Source organism: Patiria miniata, unplaced genomic scaffold (assembly GCF_015706575.1).
Source record: "Patiria miniata isolate m_02_andy unplaced genomic scaffold, ASM1570657v1 HiC_scaffold_3, whole genome shotgun sequence".
Taxonomy (NCBI): Eukaryota; Metazoa; Echinodermata; class Asteroidea; order Valvatida; family Asterinidae; genus Patiria; species Patiria miniata.
In genome coordinates, this window is record NW_024037069.1 from 28113679 (window position 1) to 28129802 (window position 16124).

The following is a 16124-nucleotide window of genomic DNA, read 5'->3' on the forward strand; positions in this document are numbered from 1 at the left end:
ATTTGCTGTCCCTTTCTTTGTGGATGTATGTGACCTTAGACGTGTTTGACAGGCGTGTTTGTCAATTGGAGCATGGCTGAGTGTAGACATGTTGCATCTTGACATGCTGGAGATAAGCCACATGTACACCCTCAGAACGTTCATATGCAAAGGTTGCATGTCTATTAAGGCCTTTTCACACTAGAGCCTCTCAACCCAGGTTGAACTCAACCCTGGGCGAACCCAGTGCTGCCCGGGTTGATTATTTGATTTTTTAACCCCGCATTTAACCCTGCATCTTTGCACACTTGCTTCGTGCAAACCAAGCTTATTTTGCTTGATTATGTTGAACCTGGCGAGAGTTTCAACCCGGGTTGAAAATCTCAACCCTGGTCTGGTGCAGGGTTGAGTCCAACCCAGGGCAAAATCAATCTCAGGGTTGACGCGGGGTTGGCACATATTTGAAAATCTTCATGTGTGAAACGCCGCATGTTTTCAACCCTGCGTCAACCCCACGGCAACTCCGAGATTGTCTAGTGTGAAAAGGCCTTTAGACTTGCACAGTATTATGATATTCACTGGGCAAAACCCTTAGAATCAGGCAGGGACTGAAAACCCAATCCACATCGGCCCAGGCAGGAATAAAACCCGGGTCACAGCGGTGGAAGGCAAACAGCTATGCCAACCTGGTGCCTGCTCTATGTTTCGACATCTTTATGTTCCCACACCCCCATGTTTCAACGACCCGCACATAAGATTGTGTTACTCCCGGTTAGGGTTAGGGTAAGGGTTAGGGATAGGAATATGAGCAGTTGGAACATAGGGGACGTCGGAACATACGATAGGTGTGTAACCGCCAACCTGATCCCCCAAGTTGGACTACATGAACCTGACACCATCCTATCTCTATTGAACCAAAGATCTACACACATGTTCCTGCAGAGTTGTTTGGTATGAAAAAAGCAAAGATACTTCTGCTTGATAAGTAGCCAAAGCCAGCTGCGTGGTGTTTCCTTGATTATATCAGGGAGCAGTCAATAACAAAGTCTAGCCAGCCAGGGCAGGTGGTCCTTGTATTGCATTGACCATACTAAGCAGATTTGGCGTGCTCATTGGAGGCCCAGGAACCTAGTCTGTCTACACCTCGATGACACATCTCACCAGACCCCACCCTTCTTGTTTTATAACTCCAAGATGTAGGCCAGGAACAAGTTCTCGATATCTGTTCCATAGGTACTAATCGGTGCTCCTTCTTATAAGGTTGTAGCTAGGACATACAAGCAGTAATGTTGTGCATTGGGTCGGGTTGACCATGCCAACCCGAAACATTATAAACCGAATCCAAACCGAAACCGATTTGAACTCCCTACCGACCCGACCCTTCCAGACTCGACAAAAATTCAAGGAAAACCGACCTGAACCGACCTGAAACCCAATCGACCCGAAAAAACCCCACTAACTGATGTGCCCGCTTTTTGTGCCTGAACTTACCCACATCTCGTGAGAATCGTTGTCTCTCAGTAAGTGAATACTGTTACGGTACTCAAACATGACAGTTTCATGTTTGATGATATTGAGAGATTACTTGACAGTGTCCGCTTGGCCCATTCACATTTGGCAGTCAGATAGACGGGTTTAGCATACATCATTACATGTACATGGGTTTAGCATACATGTACACAAGTTGCTTGAACAGTCAGTCCACAGACATTGGGCATCTTTGATTGACAAACTGATGTACAAGTATGCATTCTGCTCATTTGATCCTACTTACAGGTCTGTACTTAAGTTAAAACGTTTTTTTTTTTAAAGTTGAACAAAGAAATTGACTGGAGTGGGGTTTGAACCTGCGACCTTTGGATTTCCGTTCCAGCGCTCTACCAACTGAGCTATCCAGCCCTATGTTGGCGGTTCCCCAATATGTCAGTGTCTTTGATTAAGGGGCACTAGCCGGAAGCCATAAACCCATATCATATGGCCAGGGGTCAAGTCCAAAGTCAAGATTCAAGCAACAACTCGGTGCTGCAAACCCGGGAAATAGAAAAACAGAGATCGCTCAAAGAGGATACAGCTTTTTTGTTACTACCTAAGTTTCAAATAAACCATTACAGGGGAAACTCACTGTGCATTATAAAAACTTTTTAGTACACTGTACCTGTAATCCATTGGCATTTGGGAGACCTCTCCTCCAACATCACTTGCTAATTGTTTGTGACCAACCATGACAAAGGAGTGCATACTTAGTAATTATGAATATTTTTGGAAGGTTTATTTTGGAAGTAAGGCAGATGGCCAGACCGGCAGACCTGTGTTGCTATTTGTGTGGTTGCACAGGCTGGGTCCAACGTCAAACAGTGGCGGGCACAAGGGATTTTGATTCAAGGTGAATCATGATACTCATTAATCCCTTCCTGGATCGTTTGTGGTCTACATGTACATAGGCCTAGCACCTGTTAGTATGTGTTGCGCTCATCGTCCTATCATGGGCTCTGAACAAGAGAGGTCGCCTTTTTTTTACCACGTTTGAAATATCCAATCGGAGGGACAAACTGCCTACTGGTTCGTGCTCATATAGCTCGAAGTACCCACAGCTAATTTTATTGTGAATATGCACCAGTGGCGTAGCTGTGTGGGGGGCGCATGCCCCCCCCCCATAAAAAGTTTGTGCCCCCTCAGTCGCGCCCCCCCCCCCCCCCCCCCCCCCCATCCGGCGAAAAGCACAGCCTTATGAGTTACCGTGCTTAGCTGGAAGGACATACCGGGTATGGTCCCTTTTTCTGCGATTTGGAGCGTATTTTTCACAAATACCAGGTTTCTTTTCGCGAGTGGCTGTTTATTTAAACATCAGTGGAAAGCGAATAGCGGTAGGGCCTATAGTTATTGTCTAACATTAACCATGATGTTGAACATCGCCCTCATGGGAAGATGGTGTCCAGCCCCCCCCCCCCCCCCCCCTATTAAGATTTTGAGCACTTTTGTTGCTTCAAACGAAAAAAATGCACAAATGACAAATGGTCCACTCTGCCTTAATTAGAACGTGAAACTCTCTACTTTTCCTAGATTGAAAATCATTCTAATTTTTGATTGAAATACTCAAAAAGAAGCAATCCTTTGGAAACTGTGAAAACTTGTTCTATTGAGTGAATTTCACTTGAAAACGTTTGGTCCCTAGTTTCAGTAATTCGGGCGATTCACAATGCAGTGCGCCACCAAGAGTTTGCCATGGAGAGTCCATTTTTCAAGTTTACGGTCGACAAAACACGGCCCTTTTGAATGAGTGCCAGTAGACAACTTGAGCTAATTTGTTATAGATTGGGACATAGCGTTCTGCTGCCTTACAAGAAAAAGGGCAAACATATACTCGAATCAAACGTTAACGAAAGTACTGACCGGAAAAACTAACAATTTCAAATGTCCCGCGCTGCGAATTTGTCGACCATCTCCCACAATGCACTGGGAAAAATGAACTCTCCGTGGCAAACCCTTGGTGGCGCACTTCATTGTGAATCGCCTGAATTGGGAGTGAATATTCGCTCATATTCCGGTAGAATTAATTTTCACTCTTTTGAAATGAGAGTACACACGTACAAACTGACAGTGACACACTTGCACATTTAGTCGGTCTCGATTTAAGGTTCACAAGCTTTCCATCTTGACATTTCACTTTGACGTACATCCCCAGTTTGTTGGAACTGTTTCAAAACTTTCACAGGCTCCGGGTTCCCAGACAAGTGAGAAACCACAAAAAAAAAAACCTTGCGTGTGTGCTTGCGTGGCCGTTGGAATTAAGATGGGATATATAGGAGTGACTAACAGGCTGCTCGAATTGTTTCGTGGACAAACCCTAAACTAATAAGGCCTATGCAAGAGAGAGGAATAAATCGGTTTAATCATATCCTGAAGAATGAGGGACTTTCTACTGCGGTTATGATAGAGTTTCACTTGCTGCTACGTACATGGGGTTTATGTTTAGTCCTTTTTTTGCATTCCAGTAATATATGTGTGATGCATGTTTCAAATCCAATCCAATCCTCCTAAATCAGGTCATTAAAAGGTATTAAAACATGTGCTTTTACTGTTATTTTCAGAATAGTGTAGGATTTAGTGCACCAAAATTCTTTTCGATTGATTCAGAACGCCTATTTGCTAGAGCTAGAAGTCTTTTCTTGCATAGTGTATACAGTGGTCTGGATTTACCGCATTCATTACGGAGTAATGGTAATCCTATACAATAGCACTGCCCGGCCACAAGTGACAGATAGCCTATGTAGTCGGTCAGTCGGTCCGTTAGTAAGTCTGCATTACAAAGAGAACACTAAACTATAGCCCTCTGGAACTGCCACAATTTTTTTTTGTGAGCCAGTGAATCACTGAATTCGAGTTGGACTTCAACAGAGTTCGAAATGATGTAAGTGTGAAAAAGCAGTGGTGTTGAGATTTAATGGATCCATTATGACCTTTTAACTCCCCACCCTATAATCCACCATCTGTCTGCCCAGTCGGCTAGAGCTGCTTTCCTACTAATTACTATCCCTCCTGCAAAAGCTCCCTCCATTGCAAAAAGGGCTGAATCACTCTGTTTAAGTCCCTTTAAGATGTGGCTTAAATTAGACCCAATGTGGCTAGATCCCTAGACAATCCTTGCTTCTTCTTGGCCACAAGAACAAAAGAGTCTTCGTCATCACTGTCTGACCTGTTCTGCACTACGTCATGGTGATTTTGTAAAAAAAAAATCATGTGAACAGATTGTCTTTTATTATACATGTACCGGTAGATACGGTACTGTAGTGGAGAATACCATATGTCGTGTTGGATGATGTTGGTAAAACAATTACAGCTACATTTTCATTCCCGCGTGATTTTATTTTTGGCAGGGTTTCACTTCTTATGATACGTATAGAGTAACCTTCTCGGAACTTTAACATTTACATCGGGCAGATAGTATCAAAACTGTACCCAGGAAGTAACGGAGAAAGGCTAAGTCTCTGTCGGTCTGAACGGGACTGAGGCCCAGGACTCGCGTCACAACTTGACGTGTGGGGAAGAGATACACACACGTGCACGTTCAGAAAGCCACAGTGCGTCAGCCTTGGGAATTACTCGGGACTTCCCTAGCTAGCTTGACACGCCAGACGCAGACTCACTGCTGCACTAGGCCTCGGAGATCCTGTGTTACATGCCGTGCGTGGCACGGCCTGGCAAAGTCATAAAAAATTGCTAGTGTAAAACGTTGATGAATTCATGCGAGCAATATCTCATTTTGTGTGGTTTGCAGGAGTGGTTAAGCTAGCTGGCTCCGTGCATGTGTTGCAGTCTTTCAAGAGAACATGACAGAGTGACTTGGAGTCAACTGGAGCAAGAATACCAAGTAAGTGCATTCAATTTGTGTGTGGTTTTAGTGATGCATTTTTTGTCTTGCATTTTAATTGATAAAGACATTTTAATACTGAGGGTCCATTGATTAAGCTAATGAAGATCATGGCCATTAATTATGGTGTGAATAGATCAAACATGCATTCATATCAAGCTGCTGAAATCATGGAAATTCAATTTATGAAGATAGTAGGAATGTGGCCGAAACCCATTTTCACTGGGGTGTGATTATGATTTAAGTATACTTTTTAAATTTTTAACGGTACGTTCCCCATACTATTTTCGAGTTCCATCCCAAAAAAATGGATTCCTTTTCTAAAGTGACCTTTTTTTTAGAAATATAAAAGTTATTGCACTTTGGAATGGGATGTCGACCGAAAAAAATTGGCCCATGATTAGTTATTGAGTTATTACTATACCAATTAGAATTATTGGCCGCCAGACAAAAACTCGGTTCTCACAGGGTAGGCTGGTTCCTGCCCCACAATCAGTATTGATAATGTACGGACCGGGAGCCAGTCTGTTCGCAAAGTGGATCTGTTTGTGCCTAACACAAAAACCTTTTTTTTCAGAGGGTTGCAGATATGCTAAAAGTGGGGGGGGGGGGGTGTTTTTAGGTTAGAATAAAACATACAATTGAAAATTTATTAATAGACCAATACAAAATTGAATTTTGTGAAGATTACAGCTGGGGAACGCAACTTTAAGTGTGTCGTGTACAATGTTATTTTTGAATTGTCCAACTTTTACTAACTCTCTGTCAGTTGTTCAAAGTTGTCCTTGCGCTGTGTGTAAATGTGATAAGTTAGCTCCCTCTTTCCATACTTTTTAATATTTTGTGAATTCCCAATTATCACTTGCAAATTGACTAAAACACTTGAAACAGAGTGTAATCTTTGAAACATGTTTTTGCTCAAACCCATTTCTGAACCATCGAGAAATGGACAAGTGGGTCAACTGATTCAGAGATGGTTCCAGATGTGCGACACTCGATTGATATTATGACAGTTGTGGGGGGTTTCACATAAATGTAGGCTACATGATCCAAAGCAATGAAGTCCGCAGATCTGTCCGTCAACGATATCCAGGCCGGCATATATGTTGCCTCAGCATAAAATACCACCAATTCCTCCCCGGCACGTGGCGTCTCATGTTGACAAGAACACGCCACATGAATTTCGCACAACATGGAATCCGGGGCAGAGGAATGTTGACTGTACTGTCAAGAATTTATTTATGAGATATGAGGATCTTCGGATTGTTTGAAGGATGTGCAGAATGTAGATCTGTAATATTTCTCCCCTTAAGCCGTGGGAATTGTATCAGAGTTTCAAGTAAGGAATGTAAGCAGTATAGTACCTGATAAAAATGAGACATTCACTTTTTTTGGACATCTAAATATTTATGGCATTCTTTAGGACACGAATTCTCAGTTGACGTTTTTGATAGTTTTCTCTTCAGTGTTATGTATTCGATCTAATGTAATTTCTTTACCTATGAAATTGAATGTCATGAAACTGAAATTAAGGGTAAGTCTTTCCATGTGCATGTAAAGGCAGGTTTACACTTCACACGAATGTCACACGGTTTTGACGATGGGCAAAACGCTGTAATCCCTGCGGTTGACTGTGTTCAACTTTTACAAATTCGCATCGCAAATACTTGTCATTACGTCACAAATTCACGTTCATTTTTAGGGCTGTCCATTTTTCGAATATTTTAGTATTCGATTACTCGAAACTGCGTTTGACCGAATATTCGGATATACGAAACTGCCAGCTGCAACAGCGTGCTGCGCCAGTAAAAAGAGTGTGCCAGTCAAAACTTGCGTGTGGCAACCGATATGGGGCGCTGGGGTGTTTTGCAGTAAGTATTTTACTACTGTAAAAGTGCTAATAGGAGGTGAACAATGAACCGCCTTCCACCAAAAAGTTACTGTCGACAAAAAGTGCACCTGACAATAAAAGTGCCGCATCTTTAAAGGGACACTAGGTCCTGGAACAGCCCAATTGGGCTACAAAACGCGCTTTGAACGAGATGATAATAATCGGAAATAACTTTTAAAAGTAGGATATAAACATCCACACAACTATCCTTTCAAAACTGGGCGTTTTTGTGTTATTCCTGTATTATGCGTGCGAGAACGAATTTCGGGGTCCACTTTTGCGACTTCATAAATTTGAGCTGTTTGGATGCTAGTTGTGATTTCATTCGTACGCGTAAAGTGTTCGCCTTTTGCGGACGTTGAAGAAACCACAATTTTGTTGCATTGGTGATTGGTCACCGCGCGCTGTTCCCGAGACACACAACGTGTATAGCGTACATGAGAACGACACGAAAAACGTATTCATACTCCGTCATGTCGATGTTAACAAGCGGGGTTTTTTTCTTTTCTCGGGAATGGTAAGACATTAGGTTGGTTTCCTTTCAACCAGATGTTTGAAATAGGCTAAGTAAACAATCCAAAACATAACATTTTCGGGGATTTCAGGACCTAGTGCCCCTTTAAGAAAAAATAACATCACACTTGTGTGTGTATGTGCGTAGTATTTTTGTTCTTGAATATTCAAACTGGCAGAAAGCTTTCGGTTGATGATCGCATATTCGAGTATTCGGTATATTTGAGACAGCCCTGCTTGCTTTTGCAAGTAACCAGTAGTATGAGCTAACTAAAGGGCAAATGCATGAATATGAATTACTTGAATACTTTTACTGACATACCTAGTCAGACACAAATTATACTGAATTTGCTACATATCTATTCAAATGAGTTTCATGTTATTGCCTTGGAGTGACCAATCAGAATCCAGAATTCATACTCGTACATACTTAACCATTCAAATTAATTTCCACGTGCATGCAGTATGCAGGGCTGGGAGGGTCCATCCATACAAAAGATGTATGTACGTGTAGCTTTTTGCCATCACCTTGAGGGAACGTCAAGATTAAATCCAACTTCCTGTGGCTGGTTGCCAGCCTTTCACTGGTAATCTCCATCTATAATCCAATAAGCGAGAAGCTATACTCTGGCTTTAATCAAATGTAGCCAGCCCAAAAAAATAGCTGGGAAATAGAATGCCATTTGCCCTGGAGATGGGAATATGGCAGATATGTGTGCCAGGGAATTCTCTCTACGGTCTGTTTTATTTTTATCTTCGATTTCTTCACTTATCATTAAAGCAGCCTGTGCAACTGCTCAGGATACGCAAAATGAGTTGCAGGTACCAACATTGCTGCTGGTCTAGAACTCTTGTTTGCTTCTTTAAATTTTATTTCCTTTTTTTTCAGGGGGGAGGGGGGTGTGGTATATTTTTCTTTAATTTAAAAGTTTCATGTACATGTGCTTGATAAATTGCTTTACTTAATTAAGGCCAGTTCATACTTCGTGCGAATTTGAATGCGATGGGAATTTGACATTACGAATCATTCGCTGCAAAATTTGTCAGAGTTGAAATGTGTTCTACTTTTGTGAATTAGCAGCGAGAAAAGTTACCCTAGCGTCATAAAACTGCGTTTGCGTTCGCTTTTGCACCGAATATGAACCGGCCTTTACCCTGACAGTGCTCTCAAGAAGTGAAAAACGCATCTTTCTTATTATAATAATAATAATAATTTGGGAGGCTAATCATCCTTAATTGCAGCTGGTATGCTGAATTGCGAAGGACACGGCTACAACTTGGTCGGGCTGCTGGCACATAAAGGCGCCTATGGCTGCCGGCCACATCGACCCATATATGACCACGGAGCACAGCCTGAGATCGAAAGTGTTTGATTTTGCCGGAGGGAGGAAAACCGGAAGGCCCGGAGAAAAAGCCTCGTGGCACAGGAGAGAACCAATGCACAACTCTACTCACATGCGATCCGCGGCCAGGATTCAAACCGTGGTCACCTTGGTGAGAGGCGAGCGCTTTACGCACAAGCCACCCATGCCACCTTCATGCAAGTGCCCCGCCCATCCAAACTCATAGGTCTCCTGCCTTCTCCAATACTCTCAGCAGAATGTTCTGAAGATGTTTGACAGAGCAAACATACTGCACATAAATGTCATCAGAGATGAAGAAAGAAGTCATGTAAATAAGAAACATCCTCAGCACTCTCAATTTGTACCAATTAAAATGTCCCTGTTCAAGTTGGAGCAGTGTCGGGTGACATTTAGGGTAGGATGCGGCGTGCCGGATGGAGCCTTGGTATAGCTGCATGACAGTGCATTACTGACGTAAGAAATGTAACACAGACTACAGACATTGCTGGAGTGCTTAGAGAGAGATCGTATCACATTATTGGGATGCGGATTTTACCGAAATGAATTACGGTTCTTGATGACGACAGGTCAGGATGGGTGACAAAGTGTTTGAGTTAAATAATGCAACGTGTAACTAGATGAAAGAGGATTTAAAGGATTAAGACTGAAGTCTATTTCTCGTCTGTGATTGGAAGGAAATTCCCGATTTCCAGTTGATGTTAGCTGTGATAAGATTTCTTCTCTGGATTAAAGCTTTTCTCGACAAATTTCCTTCGGTTGTTTAAATTCATTAATATTTATGAAAAAAAAGGTTGCCAATTTCCCCTGCAATCTAAAGTTTGCCATGTTAGTTATGATGCCATGATACAATTGGTCCCCTGAATGATGCTGATAGTGTGGTGGTGTGACTCTTAATGGTTATTTGCATTAGTGCTTCCTCGTATTACAAAGAGTACCTGTTTTTAAACTTTAGCATTGTACGCTCCCAACAGTAAGAAAGGGAGAGGCGGGAAGACCACTGGAACAGACAATCAAACGCGTTATTTTTATTATCATTAATTATTTCTCGTAATGAACCCAAGGATTCTTCAAAAGCACTCTAGGCACTGTAGCTGACGCAAGCCTGAAGAAACCTGGAGAAAGAATTAGACAATGTAAAAAAAGCACAGTTTTAGAGTTGGGAGGAAAAGCCGAGAAGAATATTCTGAGGAAAACCCACGGAATCAGGTAGGGACTGAAAACCCAATCCACTTATTGACCCAGGCAGGATTCGAACCCGGGTCACAGCGGTGGAAGGCAAGGAAAGTACCGGTACCGCTACGCCAACCTGACTCCCCTACATTGGCGACAACGCCTGACGCTCGTGCGAAAATTCTATGGCTTTGCAATATGCATATATTCAGAACAAAATCAGTCGTTGCATACAAAGTGCGATTTCAAATCGCGAATCCGTCCACTTCTTTCAATTCAAACGGTAGTACGCACATGCAGTGTGTCCTATATCAACAGGGCTCTTGAAAGTGATAAAAAAAAGATGTGCTCTTCTGTTCGCACATGGAGGCCATCATACATATAGTTACATACTTTTCAGTAGCTTTGTTGAGAGTTTATGTTGCCTTTCTTTAAGTTCCTTTGGCTGCTCAGTGGAGTCTGTGCTGACTTTGGTTGTGATGTGTCAAGTGTTTTCAAGATGAACATAAAATTTTTGTTGTGCAAAAAAAAATATCACAGTACATCTTTAAGATGGTTAATGGGTTGTGAACAGTGTAACATAGATGCCAACATTAATTTTGTCAAGGCTTCTGTTGATGTAATTCTGGGGAAATTATACAATGAAGTTATAACACATGCGAGATCATGTTCTCCTCAAGTAACTTCCGTAAAGCCAGCATGTGGGGGGAAAATGACAGTTTTAAACTACCCCGGAGCCAGTGGAAAATTAGCGTCTAATTTCCAACAGGAAGGGTGTGCTTTATAGCCAATTCCTCCATTACCAGAGTATCGATAGACGCCAGTCGGCACTATCTGAGGGAAGAGGGTCTTCAAGTCTCCCCCATCGCTAACTTGCAGGGATCATTGGGGGACCCAAGAATCAGTCTGGAAATTTGTGATTCATGTTTCCTCGGATTTGGTTTTGGTTGATTGGTTGACTTTTGCGGAGATATTTGAAGGATGCATTGGTTTACATGAATTTGGTCAGCGACTTTTGAAAGACTGTGCGTTACATAATCTATTTACAGTAGAGATGGTTACACATCCATTCATTTGAACCAGGACATGAACCTCAGACAAATAGACTGCTCTTCTTGTGCTTTTCTACACACAAAAAACGAAAAATCTGATACTCATTGTGCTTGTGGGCATGTGTGGTCTAGTGGTGGAGCACAGGATTCATGATCGTGAGGTTGTGGGTTCCAGCCCCGCCGTGGCCATGCGTGTTGTGTCCTTGAGTAAGGCACTTCACCTCAATTACTCCTCTCAACCCGGGTGTTAAATGGGTACCGGCATTATTCAATGCTGGGAAGGTAACAGACTCGCTGTGGAGGAGGTGTGGCGATCCCCCCACAGCAGCATATGAGTCTGGCCCAATCGTTAATGAAAGAGAGATGGGCACTGCGTTCCTGTGAACACAAGTTCGTCCCCTTTACCTTTATTGTGCTTGTAGGTAGAATCTGTACAAAGGACTTGTGCCCAAAGATCACACCCTGAATGCTGCATCTACAACAGTACATCAATTTGTAGACTGAGTTAGGTTCTTGTTTTTGGAGATTTTGGTCATCAAAGGGTTCATGAGATGAGTTTTTTTCTTATTGGACACATTTATTGCAACATTCTACTCCTCTGAAATATATGAAAACTATTTGACATCCCTTTTTGGTTAATTTTGTTGAAAAATGCACGGCTTTAAACATTAAAAAAAATCTGTCAACTGAGGGCACTGTTGCTGTGATGTCATATCAGGAAGACGCTGTTCAGTTTAGGGGTTTTCTGTTCAAATTGTGAACCCAAAAATCTGCTCATTGAAAACATTTGTGAGAAAAGTTTGCTCATTGGCTTACTGTCGTGGACACAACAACGAATCGCCAAAGAAGAGAAACTTTACGGCAGCAAAACATCCAAAATTGTGGCAACTTTTGGTGCTCAGTGAAATAGCTGTATTATTGAGAGTTCTGTCTGAAATGACATCACAATTTTGCTCATGAATATGGAAATTTGCATAAGCCTAAAAACCTAAAAAGGCACCAAAATACCCTTGAAATGGCAAAATTGAAAATTGAACAAGGTTAATGGGACACAAATGTGCATTTTCAAGGATTGCATTAAAAAAGTACATTGTATGGGCCCTTTAAATTATAAAAGTAATCCATACCAGCGCCACTCCTTGTCCGTTTATTTGGATTTGAAATGAAATTTGGTTTTGCCAATTATGATTAACTTCCAGCTGGAAGTTTTGTTATGACAGCTAGCGATAGCAGAGTCCGAAGACGAAACTGTCCACACTTCAAAACACCATCTTATAATGTTGTGTACTATTATAAAAGCATGGAAGTGTCTGGATAATTGGTTTGCCCACCGCTGGGTTTATTTCCACTGTCCCTCCCTGTTTGTTGCCTCAAGCCTGTTGCTATGGCGAAGGGACAGTGATGATTGGGCCAGGAATGTGCGATGGGCATCGTCTGTCTCCAGAGTGATAATTATCAACCCAGAAGGGTGTGGGGGGGGGGGGGGGGAGAACCAACATTCATTGCTTTAATATCAACCATCAAGATGGATGTGCTTGGAGACTTTGCATGATGGAGCTTGCACAACTTGTCAGAAGATGGTTTCTGATGGGTGTATTCCATAATTCATCTAAGCCTTGATGAAGTGAGTCAGAATGTACAGGCTGTTACTTTGAAGGTTGGATATGCTGTGACACAGTTAGAGGTTTGTTGAAATAATATAGCTTTAAAAGATTTTTTTTCATGAATAACAGTGTGCAGTTCCAGCTACCAAAAACATGACACGTACATGTACAAATTTTGTTGGCCTATTATGTAAATGTATGCTTTAAGTATATTGTAAGTTCATTGTCCAATTGAAATGCCTCTAGTCAATTGTTTTTACATACATACATGCACATTGTGGTTTTTGGGGGTAAATTTTGCTCAGTCTTAATTTTTTTTAAAGACATCAACATCCGTGCTCATACCGGTACAGTCGTGAATTTCTGTAGAGGACAATGCTTTGTTTTTCCCCTTGTCCCTGTAATACATGTACCGGTATAACACTCTCCCATAGACTTGGCACATAATGTATGATCGAGGACTGTTTTTAACAAAAGACCCAACGCTCGAGGAAAGATCTTTTGTTCTCCCTTTGTGTGTCTGTCCTCTATCGTAAAGCCACACATGACAAAATATGCTTTCCCAGACTCTTAATAATGTCATGTTTGTAGCCAGTCTGTAAATGCACAGTTTCCCCCAAAAATGCATTCGTACATCTATGTAGTGTGTCCAAGTAAATTTAATGAGGAGTTGGAGATGTGATTATGATACCACATATGATGAGACCCTGTATATATTTACCAAGGACATCTCCACCACATATGGCTCCAGTGGAACGCAGACTGTCAGGTGATCAAAGTCCAACATTACATTATGGCTACCCTGGATCCAACGATGCGGACGTGCACATCTGCAGCAGTGATACATCCTCACTCCCAGCATGTCTGAGTGTGCAGGCAGCTTTACGGTTTGGCCACGTGCCAGTCATCAAAAGTTGCGTCAGGAGCTAGACTGAAACACGACCGCGCCGTAAATTATGATCACGCTGCTGAAAGTTATATCTGTGCATCTGAAATTACCGCATGCTGATTATTTTGAAACCCAATGCCTTTATCCTTAGCCATTTGATCGTCCAATTTTCCAACCGTATTTCTTCATCCTTGTTTCACTTTAGCTGATACATCTGGATCATTTGCTTCCTTGTTCATGTACATGTACATTGTACATTTCACTTTTTGTCACATTTAAAAAAAACATTTTTGGTAAATTGTAGTTTTTGAGCTCTGGAAGGAGCTTCTACATATCACTTGGTGGTTGGTCGGTCAGTCTGTCTGTCTGTCTGTCTGTCTGTCTATCTGTCTCCGAAAGTTGACCAAAAAATGTTGGACCAAAAATTGACCAAGTGCCATGCCGTCGTCAGTAAATTCACTCTTGATGAAAGTATCGAAAAACGGGCTTTGTTTTGATCGATGCGCATGCGCGTCTATTTTGCATGTCTGTTCCCGGAAAATTGACCAAAACGAGCCCCCTAAGTTTCCCATGAACTAGGCCTACCAAATTTCAATTTAAAGAAAAAATCAAACACAAGAATGAAACACTTCACAAAAATGTTGTGTAAGGCAAGATAATGTGCAGTAATGTTATAGTCATGTGGTATATAGCACGCTATTTTTATGGGAAACTTAAGGGGTTTATTTTGGTCAATTTTCAGCACGTGATTTTCGCGTGGGACGACGGCCCGGGCTTGTACATGCAAGGCGGCCAGAGCTTATTATGCACTTGCACTTGTTTGTTCCTACTCCCTGAAATTGTGTGTACTTCTCAAGCAACCTTTCCAGCATTTTCACCAATTATCAATTGTTTTGGTAGTGTTTCATCGGGGCATTTCAAATTCTGAGCCGCGATAATTTGATACAATACAGTATTGATTTGGTCCCCCTTCTGATGGCATTTTCAAAAAGGAACGGTTCCTGGGAAAACTTTCTAAATTTGAAGAAGAAAAAATCTTGTCCGGAGCCACACTTTGAGCAGTAGATTTAGAGTCAACGTTTATCACAAGTCAATCATTTTCGCAAATGTGCTGTCATCAGAAAGTTGGTCACATGTAATCATACTGTACATTGTATACAAGTGCTGTACCGGTAGCTTGATCTTTTCGTTGGTTTAGTAGCAAAGGTATTTTCAAACCACCATAAAAGGCAAAGAGACTCCAGTCGTTGAATTCATGGCACGTGCCTCACAGGCAGACCTATCCATTTTGGCAGATTTACTGCCCGGTTGCATGGAATTTAATGATTCGAACCAATTTTTGTCCTCGCGCATACCAGTCAATTTGAGTTAATTGGCAATACATGCCAAATGATGCACATTCTTTGGTTTGGTTTGATGTATTTGATGGCCATCCAAAAATAAATAAATGAGTGGAATCATTAAAAAATGTACAAGGGGTTGCATATTGCCTGTGACATTTCAGCTGAAATTGTTTCTTTTGTTAATGATACAATATCAAGAATTCTTAAATGTTTTTATTTTGAGAAGGAAACTATTCCCAACCAATAACCAGTTTCTATTGAAATTTGTACAAGGAAATGAATAAATCTGCTGTAAGCTGCGAAGTGACTGGATTTCTTGACCAGACATGTACACAAATCTACAAAATTAGCTGGCCTAACGTTACGTAACGGTCCTGAGCTAGACCTTTTTCAAAAGAAATTTGTCATTCAACCATTTTGACTGTTTCTTTGTCCCACATCCAGTTAGGCGATATCAGCCCTGGAAATCAGCTGTCACCATATTTTTTTAGGAGTTTTGGTAGCCTAGAGCCCTACGGGAAACCTATACAATTGGTAAAAATATATATAGCTAAATGCTTTAGTTGATAGAATTTTTCTTTTTTCAGTGATATCCAATACACCATTAGCAAATATTCATACACCTTTGCAAATTTGGATGCATCCCAGAATCCCATTCACTGACCCGCATGCTGGTCCATTCCAGGCTATGAAAAGAGCCTGGCTCCAGATTGCCCAAATTATGTTATTATGCCCCCAGGGAACCAATAGATTATTTCCCACTGAGTTCCTGTGGCTTGTGGCCAGGCCAAATTGATATCAATTTCTTCTGGGCCATGACACTCATCCTTAGAAAAATACCTAATTGGGGGCCACTGAACTGCACGTACGTGTATCGCTCAAAACTAGAGTACAATGACAATCATTAGGATCAGGTGCATCTCAAATTATGTACTGCTTGTAGGTGCACTG

General features: G+C 41.7%; 1 protein-coding gene and 1 non-coding gene across 2 annotated transcripts in view; one reads left to right on the forward strand and one right to left on the reverse strand.

Moving 5' to 3' along the window:
* Window positions 1–16124, forward strand: part of LOC119737919 (KN motif and ankyrin repeat domain-containing protein 1-like) — a 108457-nt gene that overhangs the window by 30122 nt on the left and 62211 nt on the right. Inside the window, exon 3 of the mRNA XM_038212575.1 lies at window positions 5255–5347. The gene's annotated coding sequence lies outside the window, so the exon portion shown is untranslated. The remainder of the gene's footprint in view (window positions 1–5254; window positions 5348–16124) is intronic.
* Trnas-gga lies at window positions 1806–1878 on the reverse strand. Its single transcript has one exon. It is a non-coding gene; the product is annotated as a tRNA-Ser (tRNA).